General features: G+C 38.0%; 1 protein-coding gene across 1 annotated transcript in view; it reads left to right on the forward strand.

Moving 5' to 3' along the window:
• Positions 1 to 13,028, forward strand: part of MALRD1 (MAM and LDL receptor class A domain containing 1) — a 533,295-nt gene that overhangs the window by 422,413 nt on the left and 97,854 nt on the right.

Consider the following 13,028-nt stretch of genomic DNA (forward strand, 5'->3'; position numbering starts at 1 on the left):
GGCTGGCACCAGGTCATGGGTCACTTCTGGGTCTGTTATTGAGTCTGTAGATGACAGACCTGTTACCAGACGAATAGACATGTGTGACTCCCACTTTATCCCTGGGTAGGTTCCAGGGCCTGCAGGACCTCCTCCAACACTGTCATAAAGCAGGGCTGTAGCTGGATCATAGGGCTGCTTCTGGATCCACAGTCATGTCCAAGATCAATAGGTCTGTTACTGGGCCTGCTGATGGGTGTGGCTCTTGCCAGGTCCTTGGGTGGGCAGATCTGCCCCCTGCCCATGGTAGAGAAGGACTCGAGCCAGGTCACAAGCCTGCCTCAAGGACCACAGTTGTGGTCAGCTGGCCTTTTATTGAGGGCACAGACAAGCATGTCACTGCCAGTTTCTGGGTGAGCAGGATTGTCCCTGGACCATGGAAGAGCAGGGTTGGAACTGAGTCACGGGACAGCTTCAGGGTCCACAGACAGAACTACAGCCTACAGTCCTGCTTCCAGGGGCACAAATGGGTGTTGCTGGGTCTCTGTGTGGGCAGGACTGACTCTATAAACCGCCAGAGAACAGGGCTAGAGCCAGGGCACAGGATTGCTTCAGAATTCACAGGGTAGTCGAAGGTCAGTGGGCCTGTTGCTGAGGCCTGGCTCCTCACAGGCCCCCTGGCCGATGGAACTTCAGCTCAGCAGGGCTGTACTGAGTCCACGGGGGACTGGACTACTTTTGGTCTGTAGCCAGGACCACATTCAGCAAGCCTGCCACCAGGGTGAGACCTGCCTTCTCGAAGTGGTTCTCCTGGTCTTGGGCTTCACAACCTCCTACTGGGTCCAAAGTCAGCCCCAAAGGCACTTTGTCCAGTGAGAGAGCATCATTTGTAGGGAGGGAATTGAGGATGTAAGCTAGGGACCTCCTCCTATTCTACCATCTTTCTGATGTCACTTTCCGCATACAGAATTTTCAAAGGCTTTCAAGAAGGAAGAAAATACATATTTATGTCTCAGAAACCTACAGTAAAAATGATCTTTTAAGTGTTAGTTAGCACTTAGCCAGGAAAGCTTTCTTTCCTAGTAATGCTGGATAAAGAAAGCATTATTTTCCCATAAAATTCAAAATTGGTTAAATTTTGATAAATTTCTCTTCAAACTTACTATTTTTATTGAATGAAAATGCCCAGAATAGGACACAGTTTTCCAGTGAAATATAATTGTAAAAAATGCAGAAATTCTGATAGTATAAGAGCTGCTGCAATGAATATTTATTGAACAAAGCAAGAGAAAGAAGTTTAAGTAGATTTTTTCCAGTATTCATTTATGTGTGTTCTTTTTCAGTTAGCCCTCAGAGAATATGAAATCATCTATACAATCAAAACTGCTTGCTTTTTTCATCTTTCCTTAGTCTAGATTCAAATGAACTAAGGCAACTCAATTAACTTAGGTAATATTCTCCAGCTCTTATAGTAAGACATTCAGATCTTTACATTTATCACACCATCTTTTTTCTCATGTACAGATTAACATTCTAACATTAAAAACAGGTGACTCTCAACTTCATTTCAACCTTATATTAGAGTTTTTGTTGTTTTAACTATCTTCTACTCTTCTCCCCCAAAACTGTCCTCTTCCATAATACAAAGAAATGCGGAACTATAATATTTGTCACCATGGGAGTAGTTTTCTTTCTGTGTAGAAGATTGTTCTATAACAGCAGCCCCTCCCCCACCTTATTACTTCTCCATTCTCCCTTTAACTAATTTAGGTTTCCCAGGACAACATTTTCTAAACGGAGACATCCTCCATGCAGTAAAGCATCTCCAGCAATTCTGAGTCAGCAGAGAAATATACTTGTTTTCATAGTCTTTTTTTTTTTTTTTTTTTAGCCATATGAATTTCCAAGGGTAGAAGGTATTTGCTATTTTTCTCCTATAATTTGAAACAGAGAGGATCACATTTTTCTCCATGATGATGAAACATTTTACAGAGCTGGTAGGACATTGCTGTTTTTAAAATTATATAAGAGATTGTAAAGGCTTGAAACAACAGTGTATGAGAAATTATAAGATGCTTGAAGATATGGTACATATACACATAATATTATCAGGAGTCTAATAAGGGGACAAATACCAATAGACACAACTGGAGGGGGAATGACAGGTAAGAAGCAGATTATCTCAGCGTAGGAGTTTACTGGTGTCCTGGGACAAATAATATCACCCCAAAATGCATATCCTTCCTTAGAATGTGACCTTATTTGAAAACAAGGTCTCTGCAGATATAATTAAGATGTAAATTCAGATGAAATCATACCGGAATGGGGTTGACCTTACTCCAATATAACTGGTGTCCTCATAAGAAGAAGAGAAGGGACAAAGAAACACGCTCACAGAGAAAAATACCACGTGACGAAGGAGGCAGAAATGGAAGTGATGTCTCTATGAATTAAGGAATGCGGATGGCCAGCAAAACTGGAAGCTAAGAAAAGGAATGGACTGAGTTCTGCCTTAGAGCCTTCAGAGAAAGGATGGCTCTGTCGAGAACTTTGAATTTAAACTTTTGTCCTGCAGAACTGTGAGAGAATAAGCTTCCATCGTTTTAAGCCACCCAGTTTGTGCTTAGTTATAGCAGCCTTAGGGAATGAATACAAGTAGCAACACTAATCAGGAACTGAGTTCAAGTCTTCAGTAAACCACTTACTGCCCATTCGACCTGATTTTTCTCGTCCATGAAATGATTATAGTCAAGATTTATGAAATGTGCTTTATCTAAAATAGTTTCATTCACTATTTCAGGCAATTGAAGAATCATTTAGAAAAACCTAACAGTAATTCTTAAGTGACCTAAGACATCTTGTCTGACACTGAATAACATTCCTACCTGAAAAATTCTGAGTCTGACCTCCATTATATAAATATGCAGTAAATAACAAAATTTACTTTGTGTTTAAGAGAAAACTCCAGTTTGGGGAGTTTATGAACTTTATGAACTTTATGAACAATTTTTATGATCATATTGTTTTTGTTAAATTGAAAGAAAATAGATCTTCAGGGAGTGATTGCAGATTCCAACAAAAAGAAATACTATCCCAGGGCATCTTTTTTTTTTAACCCGACTTGGTAAATATAAAATTGACAGCAACTACCGAGGTGCCAAACAAAATAAAGAATGAAATTCATAAGGGATTCAAAGAGAATAAGCAGCCAGAAGTTCTCATTGTTTATATTATCATCGCTAAATAACAATAGCTCTCATTTCATTTTTGAATATTTTCATTCTCGTTTCACATCTCTGGGCTGGAACAGCAAGGATTACTCTGGAACATTTCCAGAACAGGTGTCTTCCCTTGAATGCAAACTATTTAAAGGTGGAGATGTTGGTCTGTATTCATCATCTTCAATGATGTATTCTACATGCCTAGAAGACTTTCTGTTATAAAGTAGATACTCAGTGAACATGCTCCTTAAGTAGAGAAATAAATACATTAAATGAAGAGATGAATAAGTAAAAGTTGCCACCTACTGATTTTATATAGTACTTCCCTTCACTACCACCAGAAAATTCTTCTAGCAGTCCTGTTCTCAAATCCTTGATTCTGGGGGAAAGGGAAAGGGAAAGGGAAAGAAAAAGGGAAAGGAGAGAGAGAGAGAGAGAGAGAAATAAACAGAGAGACAGAGAGACAGAGACAGAGACAGAGGGGAAGAGGGAAGAGGGGAGAGATATTAGTGAACGACCAACAGGATTTGCCTTTGGGGAAATGAAATAGATGATCTCTTAAGTCCCTTCCAAGTCTGTCATTTTATGATCATATGGGAGACTGGATTTGTGGACGAGGTTCAGGAAAGCAGAAGGGAGGTCCAGAAAATGACACAGAAGAGGAGTCCAGAGAAGCAGAAGAGAGTTAAAAGGGGCTTAGGGGTTGGGGCAGACAGGTAAAAGCAGAAATGTCACTGCCGTTTAGATGCAGAAGACTTCTCACTACTTGGTGTGTTTGTGAACATGAGTAAGTCAGCCCTTCACTCAGTGCTGAAACTCTACTGTGTGCTCTCCTGGATTTGAATTGGAAGGACAGATATGAATATACTAGTATCACTAGTTCTCCAGGAGTTTACAATCTAAGCAAATATTGGAATGATTCATACCTGGAAGTTTAAAGTATAAATTACTTTTGAGACTCTCTCAACTCTAAGATTTTTGGTTCTAAGATAACTTCATTGGACTTGGAGGCAGCATCCAGTATCCAGAAGTAATTTCTTGACTCACCAAGGACTACTCGTGAGAAATATATAGTGGTGTGCTGATAAACTAGCTCTCAAAAAGAAAAGAAAAGAATAGAAAGCCATGGTTTGGAGCATTTGCCTACTTCCTGGTTGTAAATACTCCCAGATGGCCGGTGTGCCATTACTAGAGCTGAAGGTGGGAAGAGATGCACACAGTCTGCCAACAGGCTACAGCACACGTGGCAGAGAAATGAGCCTCGAGAGTCCTGCTGCTACCTTCTTCCCAGCTGAATGAAAACTGAGACTGTGGTTCGAAACAAAGAATGCGTACATTTACTTAGCATTATGAATCAAGAATATTGCTAATGAAACTTATTTCATAAGAAGAATATTTGTACCTTTTGTATGAGCTGATAAAGAATCTTGAAAAAGCTCTTGGTTACGCATAACTGTAAGGAGATGTCGTTAAATTTTCATTGCCTTTCTGTCTTCCTCTAAATGCCTACTTTAAAACCAGTTTTTCTACTCCTCCATTTCCTTACTCTAAACATAACTCAGGCTTCAAATTCTGTAGATTTTGCTCTTTCCTCACCTTTAGTTGCATTTTACTGCTCAAGCTGTAGTTCAAGATGTTCTTATTACTCGTCAGAATCTCTGTAATGGCTGCGTAATATATTTTTCTAATTCACTGACATTTGTCATATATTACTACCAAATTAATCTTCTAGCCCCTGTTATAGTATAAGCTCAAGAAGAGTAGACCTGTATCTTTCTTATTCACCACAAAAATAATTTTTTATTGCAAGGAACAAAATCCGGCAAGGGCTAACTTAAGCAGAAAATGAGTTTATTGAAAGGATACTGGATAGCTCCAAATACCAAATGTGAAACTGAGAATCTAATAGAGGAAAATGAATGGGAATAAGTAAAATGGCCTAAATCAGAGGGTAAATCTGGCTAACTCCACTGCTGTCACTATGAATAATCTCTATTGGTCCCTGTGTCACTCCCTCAAAATGAAAAGAGCTTGTTGGCAGCATACCATAGAGCACGCCCAAATCGTATGTCCATGCTTCAAACTCTCCTTAGTTACACTTTCACATATAATTTCCACATCATCCATGTCTGGGTGAGGCCATTCCTTTTATTTTTTAATCATAGTCAAGCCTAAATATTCTGCAACATATGGACCAAATTAGAGAGTTGACCAGAAACAATAAATTCTCTATCTACACTCTCAAGGTGTGAGAGGAAATAAAAGAAACACTAACCAAAATGCACAAATTCATACAAGTTATAAAAAAAAAAAAAAAGAAGAAAAGTGCTTAGAGGCTCTCACTTGCCCACTAAATAAGTTTCTTATCCTTTAGTACAACTCCTGTCATATCAATCTGTCTCTGTCTGTAAAATGATGCTTTAAAATAGGACCCCTCTCCTGTCAGCGGTCAAGCTCCCTATTCTCACATCTCTGTGACTTCAGTCTTGCTGTTCTCTGGCTGGGAACGCCCCGCCCTTTACCTCCTCTTGCAGAAATCTTTTTCTACTTTCAAGGGCAGAGCAAAAGCCACCTTCTTCAGGAATTTATCCTTTATCTTTCCCACAGGAAGCCAAACTCCGTTCCAGATTCTCTTAGCTTTACGTTTGCACCTCTCCTGTATCTTGCATGGTATTTTGTGATCCGTGTGGCTTGTTTGCTGTTATTTTTAGTTACTCTACATTGGAAATTCTCCATTGTTATTATCCTGTTTGCTTTTTAAATTTTAGTGAGATCTTTAGTTTTTGGGTTGATTGACAACAATATAAATTTCAAGTCAGTATATGATAACAAAGTAGATATCCATTTTCTATCGGAACTGATATAGCAATTGTAGATAAATTATTTAAAATGTGTTTTTAATGAATGGGTCATTTTTATAATTGTCATTCAGTTAGTGATTCATAGACCTAATTTTAAAATGAATAATGATGAATGTACAGAAAGCTGAAGGAAAATGATTATCAGTCAATCCTAATTCATTTATTGGCTTAAAGAATATTATTAGGTCTTAAATTTATTATCGCGGGTCATGAAGTCCTCGCAGTTTGTCAAAGGATGGGATAATTCCTCTTAACTCCTGGAAGGGATATTAGAGTTAAAGGAAAAAATAAAACACAAGGACTAGAAAATGGCATTAAAAGCTAGTACCATGCAGGCTTATGGGAGCAAGACCTGGATGCCCTTATAACTACATTTGGAAAAGCTTACCTGTTCCACTGTGAAGTGCTTCCGGCTGGAAAGAATTCTGATGAATCAGGGGGAAGAAATCCAAATGACAGCTGTGAAAAAATCAGTCCCAGTAAAATTAGCCTGGGTTTGACAAGTACCTTATACTGAACCAAACCTGAAGACAAACCACAATCGCTGTCTCAATACTCTGTCTTAAAGGTGAATGTTTTTATGTGAACAATGATATTTACCACATTGACATGTGTATTTATGTATATATGGTGTATAAATATACATATAACATACTTTAATATATGTAATATAATGTATATGTAAAATAAAACATGGTATGGTCATTTAGTAATTTCTCGACCATATGGAAACAATAATCAATTCCTAAATTCCTAGTCATTTTTTGAAATTATTATAACCTTTGCTGACTCTTCTTTTCACTCAGAAATACTCAGCAGGCAAAATATTTTACCAAGCCAAATGCGTCTGAGAGATTCTCGGTTCTTTTTCATAGCCAAAGTCAATCTGGCCTTGTTTTGTTCTTTTGGGCTATTAGAGTCTACTTTTATTATGGGTTCTCTGCTTCCCTGGAGCACATATGCTATCTGGAAAACATCCAGACTTTAGGAAAACAAGTTTGTTTATTTGTTGCCCAAGAAATAGAATAAGACAGTGACATTTCTTCACTAAAAAAATCTGTTTTAAAAGAGATTTTTTTTAATTGAAAAACAAGTGACTTCAACAGAATGTCCAGTTTTTCTGATAGCATCTTATTCTGATAGCATCTAATGCAAGAAGATTTTAACCAGAAAAGACTACATACTCTCTGTGGAAATAGTTGGAAATGGAAAAATAGAAAACAATGACAACAACAACGACAGACAACTTTCTTGGCTTAACAAAAGGTAAGTGGTTTCACGTGTATGCCTTATCATCTTCACTAATATAAAATTGTACAGAATAGAAAGCATGAGGCTAGAGAAATAACGAGACTTGGGTAAAAAGGGGTCCAAAAAAGTGACAGGCCCATGGCTGGGTCTTCTCTGCTGGGTGAAACAGATGATTAATCAGTTAGGTCAGTCCAGAATCCTTGCTTTTTGGCCCTTCTCCTCTTTCTGATTGCAATGTTATTAATGTAACATTATTTAGGCTTGCCTCCTGTAGGATTCCATATGGGGCAAGGTAACCAAACACATTGTAAAATCATCACTTTTAATTATTTTATTAGACAAGCAGAAAGCTAGGTGGTTTTGAAAATAAGAAGGCACTTATATATTACAGCTCAATCTTTAGGTAAAGCTTCTTATCCATAGTCCTCAGAAGTAATATTGATTAAGTTAAACATAACTACATTTGTCCTTGTCTTCAGGGCCAATGCCCCGTTCACTGGAAGTCCACAGAACTATAGTTGACTCCTGAGTGGTCTTCTCTCCTGCCCACCTCAGTAAGTCACTTGTCTCTCCTTTCACCTTCTGGAGGCACGTAAAACGGGTCTTCTCAAAATGCGCATAAAATCGAACCTCACAGACAGATTGCCTAAGACTCTTTGGATTTCCTTCAATTGTATACATTTATGATGTGGATAGAAAGGTGGCTTCTCACTCTCCATTCTCAAGCCTCGTACACAAAGACAAAGACCTGTGAAGTGACTGCGCCAAACGCTCGTAGTTTCTGTAAGGGAAAGCCTTCCCACTCGCAGGGTTGGCAATGATATTCTCTTTCCTGGCCCGCTCCCTGCAAGCAGAGCCTAATACTGCCGTATCTGGACTATTCTGCAATTTTAAGTTTTATGAGGAGAACGTAGGTGAGAGGAGGCTGAATCAGGAGTCAGGTCATTGAATACCAACAGGACAGTGACACTTCATCCTGTAAGGACAGTGGACTTAAAATTTGTAAGGCATTAGAGAACCATTTCTGAGAATTCTTCCTTTGGGAAATGTATACTGACAGCAACATGAAGTGTGAATGGAAGGGGAATGTATTTAATAATATTGTCCCTAAAGTTAGAAATCACGAGTTCAGCATTTAGGGAATTCTTTAACTATTAAATAAAGTTGCAGTTAACATGTAATAGAGCTATCAGTGAACAATAGCATTAAATTTGGCCAAGTATATAACCTGGTCCAACACTGCATATGATAGAGCACAAATATGTCAGATGAAGAACTATAGCACCATCTGGAAATGATAAAATAGGAATGAATCTGTAATCCACTAGGGTCTCTCTCCGTCAGGGCTCATGACAAGAAAGAAATGACCAACAGCCTAGCATTTCATATTTTTATATATGTTTTCTACATCCACATCAGTTTTAGATTATTTCGAGTTGTATGAAGGCAGAAAATTCTTCATATACGCAATTTTAGTCACTTGCAGTGATATCACTATTTTTAGTTAGGAAGGAATTCTCTGTAATCACGGCAAATATTGATGTTGAGTAAAAGTGATACCTCTTTGGGGGCTTCTTAATACGTTCTGTTTCTTCAGCTCTTATTTTCTCTAGTACGGTAAATATATTCTTGATTTTCTTCCAAGTCTGCAATCTCTGTACGTGCTGGGGGGAGAGAAAGAGCTCTCATTACAGGGCACTCACTCCTCCACTACGATCTCGTTTTCTCTCACTTATGTTACCGACGTCCACTGCCCAGCCTCTCTTCTAACCTTTCTGTCACTACTGAATAGCTTCGTGGCTTCAAATAAGCTCTGCGTGTGTATACATGTTTGCATACCTTTACACAAATGCATATATATACAGGTATAAGTGCCTATATGAACGAATGTCTCCATAAACATTGAAACTCAGTTCTCTCCTACATTATTATAGCTTTTCAGCCTTGGCCAGCTGTAGGCATTCCCTTTGAAAATAATTATCACTTTCTATATGAAATTTGTTCTCAGATGCCTCACAGCTTCTGTATTAGATCTAACTTCTGGAAACCTAGATTTTCTTTACTTTTGTCTCCTGTCAGACTTTCGACTCCACTTTTGCAGAGCCTTCTGACAAGCCCAGCGAGCTCTCTTGACTCATCATACAGTCTCCACCCTTCTCTAATGTGCCAGATTCTTCTATTGTCTTTACTCTGAACAGAGGTCACGTCCCATCTGTCCAGGAATATTTAAACCATTGGATATTGAAATTAGATAAGGAGATCAAAATGATTCTCTTACGACTTTACATTAGAGATGACTATTTTTAAATTAAAAATAGAAATGAGTATTTTTGTACTTTATATAGGGACTTAAGATAACCGTAACATTATAATTCAAAATAAACTCGAATCAGGAATTCATAGGAATTGCACTTAAAAAATGATAATCTCCCCTCCCCATAGCTTTTTGTGTTGCTTTTCAATGTCGTTAATGAAATACCTGCCAGAGACAGAGAATTACCAATTTATAACTTATGTATTAGATTTTACAGTGAGCTTTTTATTATTTATGTCATCGAGTATGGCAGTATTTGGCAAGAGATTAATTCTTGCTTTTAAAAACTGAAGATCCTTGTGCATATTTTTTTTTCCTTTCGAAACAAGCAATCCATTTCATTTTCACTAAACATAGTAATTATAAAGATAAAAATTCATCAGATTATCCTTTAGCAGTTTGCATCGGATTTATAGGAAATTCACGAGGACGTTTCATTGTATTTTGCTGTAAATTATAAATTATTAGTATGAAATAATTTTATTGCTACAAGAAAGATATTTTAACTGCCCAAACTAAGATGAAACTCGGTGTTCTGTAGGAGGACAAAGAAATAACCACAGTGTCAGGAATTGTAGCTGGCTGCAAACACGAAATGTGGTAATCAGAGGAATTTCTTGGTTGCTGGGAATGTGAAAGTTAGTTAACAATGACAGTTCCTAATGCCTTTTATCCAAGGTGGATTTTTTCCTGAAATATTCTCTTCTTCCCTCGCCTAAGATTTATTAAAAACAAAAACAGCAGATTTATTCTTATGCATTTATATATAGCCTTGTTTGCAAAAGTACTTTATGTAAAATCCTATACAACTTCTAAAACAACTGGTAAAGACCCACAGCATCCATTTGAATGAATGATAACTTTAGTTTCTGAATTATAGATTTATATTCAAATGCATGAGAAAGTTATTTTTTAAAGAGCTTTCCAGTTTCTATTTTTCTGATCTACCCTAATCCTTTTGAGGTTTATTAAATCCATGGAAATAGTCAATTAGTCCATTTTATTAGTCTTATGTTATTTATTTTACGTGCTTAACTCTATATTAATTATCATGGAAAGTAAACTTACAATTTTAACCATTGATTTATTATCCGTCAATTTAAGAATATATACTTCATGCCATCAACTCCGTTGGGCATTAAGATGTCATCGTATTCTCAAAGAGAGGTTAAAACGTTTTTAACGCTGACTTGGAATATCCAAATGTGACGTGAAATCACACCTCTGAGCAAAACATAGATAAATATCTGGTAAAGATACTGTTGCCTTGACACGGCTGCAATTTCTTGGTGGCACTAGTATAGCTTTGATGTGGAGATTTCTTGTTGGCTTCAGACCAACTTTTCTCAAAACGAACTTGCAGCACAAACCTCCAATCCTCTAAAGCAGCATTTCTTAACCTCTTTTCATATGACTTGTGCAACATAGGCAAGAGAACGATGGCTCGTGTACAGTTCTCAGATGATGGCTATAAATCCACACTTTTCCTCTGCACTGGAGAAGCATATTTGGTGAGATCCAAGTGAGTCAGCGTAACTTTATTGTTGGCACAGTCTTGAATCCACTCCAATATACAGAGTAAATCAACTGCAAACTATAACATGAGATGCACTTTATCGTTGATCCCAACACACTTGAGACTTGTGATCCATTTGAGAAACATTCCCCTAAAGCTAATATGATACATTAAATTGTGCGCGTGTGTGTAACTGTACTAAGCTGTCACAGCAGTCTCTTTCTTCTTCCTGCCCCCAGCATCAGGCCTATACAATGCCCCTAATCAGATATAGCCTAAGAAATGTCGACTTAACAACAATACTAAAAAACAAAAACACCTCTAAGTTAAATAATGAATTATGTTGTCAAATGAATCTGTATTTTCCTGGAGTGTCTTTCTTTTCTCCTCTCTCTCTTTCTTTCACAGTCATCAGCCTTTCCTAGTGTCCCTCTTTCTCTTACTATTTTTCATCCTTTCATTCTAACGGTACTCTTTGGGTTATATGAAAATGATGCTATCAATACCGAATGCCTGTTTCAGTCTGCTTTCCCAGAGTAGGTTTTAGTTTTGTGCTGATTGCGCTGTGCTCTCCCACACAGCAACTCTCTCACGGAACGAACGAGAACATGCCTTTCCAAGGAAACTAACTGGGGTTAGGACCTGTCTGGCACCATATTTCCCCTGTAAAGCCACTGGCCCTGCGCCTCAGTCCCGCTGGTTTTAAATGACCAGACTGAGCGGCTCAGTGGGCGTGGTCAGGAATGAACCAAGGCTCTTCACCAATCCATGCGACATGTCAGTGAAGGGACTGTGTGTTTTAAATGTTGAATTTTAAAAGGAATTTGTAGAAACTAGAACATAGAAATTTCAAAAGAAAAGCTTCAAACATGACTTACAGACCAGAATGTAGGTTCTGGGGGCTATTGGTACTGAGATTTACATACATATAAATATATATCATATATATGTATTAATTATATATCTTATATATATATGCATAAAATATATATCAGATGTATATACTTTATTTTTTAGAGAAGTTTTAGGTTTACAGCAATATTAAGTGGAAATTACAGATCGTTTCTGTATACTCATCTCTCTCCATACCCACAGCCTCTCCATGATCAATATCCCCCAGAGAGTGGTACATTTGTTACAATAGACAAACCAACACTGACACATCACTATCATCCAAAGTTCATAGTTTGCATTCGGGTCCACTCTTGGCATAGTGAGTTCTATGAGTTTTGACAAGTGCATAATGGCGTGTCAATCTGTTTAGACTGCTTAACAGACTGTCATAGACTCGGCTGTTTGCAAACAGCAAGCATTTATTTCTCATGATTTTTGAGGCTAAGAAGTCCAAGAGTAAAGAGCCAGCATATCTGGTGTCCAGTGAGAAACTGCTTCTTCATAGACGGTGCCTTCTTGCTGTGTCTGCACCATGTGGAAGTCCAAGGATGTCTCCAGCTACTTTTATAAGATCACAAATCCCATTCATGAGGGTGGACGCCACCCTCATGACCCAATCACCTCCCAAAGGCCCGCCTCCAAATATCATGACTTTGGAGATTAGGTTTCAACCTACGAAATTTGGAGGGATACACACATTCAGTCTACGGCGTGGCATGTGTCAACCCTTACAGCGTCATGCAGGACGGTCTCACTGCTCTAAAAGGCCTCTGTGCTCTACCTCCTCACCTCTTCCTCCCCTCAATCCCTGGCAACTACTGGTCATTTTATCGTATCTCCATTTTACCTTTTACAGAATATCATATAGTTAGAATCAGAATATGTGGCCTTTTCAGATTCACTTTTTTTCACTTAGTAATATGCATTTAAGACGGTGCTTACATTTTTCAGTTTATAAAAGAGAACACTTAGTATTGTTCTTTTTTTTTTTT

Source organism: Pteropus alecto, unplaced genomic scaffold (genome assembly GCF_000325575.1).
Source record: "Pteropus alecto unplaced genomic scaffold, ASM32557v1 scaffold11, whole genome shotgun sequence".
In the NCBI taxonomy this organism is placed as follows: Eukaryota; Metazoa; Chordata; class Mammalia; order Chiroptera; family Pteropodidae; genus Pteropus; species Pteropus alecto.